We start from the raw sequence: 3838 nt of genomic DNA on the forward strand, positions 1-3838 counted from the left end.
TAATGAAAGGAAAAGTACAACTCCTAAAAAGAAATCATTAGCTCGCTAATGTTCAGAAGAGCTATATCAAAAGAGAGAAAAAAAACCTAGAGCTGAAGATTCCATCTAATTACAAGAACAATAAAAGAAAAACCAAATAAAAAATATGGGACAACTAGGTGCTAGCACCCAAAAAAGGTGATCAATAAAGGGCTAACATATCACCTACCTACAAAACAAATGAATTGCCAAAAGCAAAAGAGGACCGTATCAACATCAAAAGATACATGCAAAAGAACATCAGTTGTTGTACGTAAAAGCAACATGAGTGGAGAAGCAATAGAGGACCACCCAAGACAATCAGCAAAAACAACAATAATTCAAACCAACAAACAAAAATCAAGAGAAAAATCACTAGCTGAACTTGCAGGAAAAGAAAGACTTTAAAAAAAAATCAAACTAGGAATAAGAACAAAAAAATCACCGGAGAGAATAACAAAAGCAGAGAGGCACCCAACCCACCTAGCAACCCCATATAACAGGTGTGAGCAGCTGTTATTATTTAGCTTATACTACACCAGCATTTATTTACTCTTGTATCTCTCTTGGTCTATATATACACTCTGTAACAGTTCATTGGGATGAATAAGATAGAATTGCCTTTCCTCTTTATTCCTCTGCTTTGGCTCGCTTCTTTCCTCTCAAACTCTCACATGATATCAAAGCTGGAAATGGGAGATCAAGAATCTGCTTCCTCCATCCCTCCCGCTTCAACCAAACCCAATCAGCCACTACCAGCAAAAAAACAGCCCAACTAACAAAAGTCACATGAACAACCAACACACAATGGCCAAACTAACCAAACTAAAACAATTAAGTGAACACCAATACTAAACCACAGCAAGTGCAGCTCGACCACACACCCAAGAAGCCAACAATGGAGCAAAACACTCTAAAAGGAAAGAAAAAAGTTTTTGAAAGGCTAAATAAGGGGAGTAGCTCTAGAGAAGCATTAGCTCTTGTAACCCTAGCAACAATATGATTAATCTGCAGTTTTTTCTTCCTCTTATAATTTTTAGGCTTAGAAGAACCCAATATTGAATCATCTTCAAAACTTTAATAATATTGAGTTCATCCAGATCATGAGAATCAACTTTATCAGGGATATATAATTATTATAATTTTTTTTGAAAATAAGTTTTGTTTAATTAATAAAATTTTATGTTAATCAACTTTGATATTTTTGTCAACTTCATATAAGCATCGAGTTATCCATGACAATATAATGATACTTATATATATATAATCTAATTTTTCGGAAAAATATTTAATATACCTTAAAACAAAAATAAAAATATATAAATTATTATTTCTATAAAAGTTATTGTATAATTACAAAATTTAAGTTTGATGTTCATTCTATTGAAATTTGATGGGTTATACGACCAACATTTGATTAAAGTAGAATTTATTATCATTGTAAATATTATCTAATTTTATAATTCAACCTGGATGTCAGTTGTCATATATAGTTGGAGCTATCTGAAGACCTTTTTTAATATGGATCTAATATTTATTCAATCTTAACATAATATTAAAATACTATTTTTTTTAAAAGTGAGCTTAAATTATATCTTGCTTATAAACAGCCCTTTTTCTATTCATATAACGGTTGCTTTAAACTTACAAAACTCTGGCGCAGTTTTCTTCTTCTTCCTTCTTTTCAAGCCAAAATTTTAGAAGGAGAATTCTAGATTTCCATTAGAGTACTTTAAGGCTTCGTTTGCGATGGCTTTCTTATTGCTTCTTTTAGCAGCTTTTTAGGACAATAAATTTAATTTTTATACTAAAAAATTATTTTAAGAATCAATAAGAAAGTCGAACCAAACAAAGCCTAAATCATTGCTAGATCAACTCCTTAGTTTAAAACTTCGACACATTCACTTGAGCAACTTCTTTTGAAGTTATTAAGTTCTTTTCATTTCTCTAAATCTTTCTTTGTTGTTCGTTATTTTCACAATATAGTTTTCATAAAAATTCTTATTTTTGGATCAAATTCTATCTAAGCATCATAGATTAAGCCTTTGTTTGTGACAACTTTCTTACTATTTTTAAAAATAGTTTTTTAGTATAATTTTTTTAGGTATAAATTTTTAACACTGCCATTGCCAGGTCCCAAGTCCTAGATGAGAAAAGTGGAGGGTTGCGTTAGGTAGTCGACAGCCAGCGTAAAACTTGTCGAACAATAATGACATGAATCCTTTAAGAAATTGTGTTAATGCTAGGGCGTCCCCTGGAAGCGACGCGCTGTATGGCCTGAATACAGTGACAAGTGTGCAAGGGCCGCTGCACTGGCGCCCGGGTGCAGTGTTAAATAGGCAAGGGTTCCCACATCAAGGACGAATGTGGGCAAAGAAGCTAGTCCATGAAACTAAAATTAGGATAGGAACTTGAAATATAGGTTCCCTTACAAGAAAATTAATAGAATTAATAGATATTATGATTCATAGGAAGTTAAATATTTTATGCATTCAGGAAACTAAATGGGTTGGAGATAAGGCTAAGGAAATTGATAGTTTAGGATTTAAACTTTAGTATTCGGGTAGGAGTCGTACTAGAAATGGTGTAGGTGTTATTATAGATAAGAGTTTAAAGGATAATGTTATAAAAATTAATAGGATTGGAGATAGAATTATAGCTTTAAAGATTGTTGTTGAGGATAAGATTGTTAATATTATAAGTGCTTATGCTCCTCAAGTAGGTTTGGATATGAGTTCTAAATTAAATTTTTGGAATGACTTAGAAGAATTAATACAAAATATACCTCTTGAAGAAAGAGTTTTTATTGGAGGAGATTTAAATGGACATGTTGGTAAAGAGGTAGTTGATTTTAAAAGCATTCATGGTGGCCATGGATTTGGAACGACGAATGAAGGTGGCAAGACCATATTAGATTTTTGTTTAGCTTATGATTTTTCAATTGCTAATACCTTATTTAAGAAAAGGAATGAGCATCTCATCACTTATAAAAATGGATATAATACAACCCAGATTGACTATTTTCTTATTAGAAAATTAAACCGTTTAGATTGCAAAGATTGTAAAGTTATTCCGAGTGAAAATTTATGTACCCAACATCGATTATTAGTTTTGGACTTTAAGATAAAAGGGCATAAAATAAAAAATAAAGTAAAACAATTTTCTAGGATTAAATGGGGGCATTTAAAGAATATTAACAAAAATATTTTTGGAAATAAGATTTTAGATCTTAAGATTTTGTCTGTGCATGAGGATGCTAATATTATGTGGGAAAAAGTGGCTAGTGATATTAAGAATATTGCAAAAGATGTCCTTGGAGTATCAAAGGGAAAAGCTCCCAATAGTAAAAATAGTTGGTGGTGGAATCCAATTGTGCAAGAAAAGATTAAAAATAAGAAGATTTGTTATAAAAATTGGTTTAATTTTAAAAATTATGATAATTAAAAAATATATAAAGTGGCTCGTAAGGATGCTAAGAAAGCAATATGCGATGCAAAGACATTAGTTTTTAGTGATTTATATAATAGATTAAATACTAAGGAGGGAGAAAGATATATGTATAAGTTAGCCAAACAAAGAGATAGGAGTAGTAAGGATTTAGTTCAAGTGAAGTGTATTAAAGATGAAGATCAAAAAATACTTTTCTTAGAAGATGATATTCAACAAAGATGGATGAGATATTTTGCTAAACTTTTTAATGAAGAGTGTGAAAATAAGATTGACTATAGTGACCTTAGCACCCTAAATGAAAATAAAGATTTCTATTTTTATCGGCGTATTAGTAAAACTGAAGTTACAGAGGCTTTAAAGAAAATGAAGG

The sequence above is a fragment of the Dendrobium catenatum genome, unplaced genomic scaffold, assembly GCF_001605985.2.
Source record: "Dendrobium catenatum unplaced genomic scaffold, ASM160598v2 fragScaff_scaffold_488, whole genome shotgun sequence".
Taxonomy (NCBI): Eukaryota; Viridiplantae; Streptophyta; class Magnoliopsida; order Asparagales; family Orchidaceae; genus Dendrobium; species Dendrobium catenatum.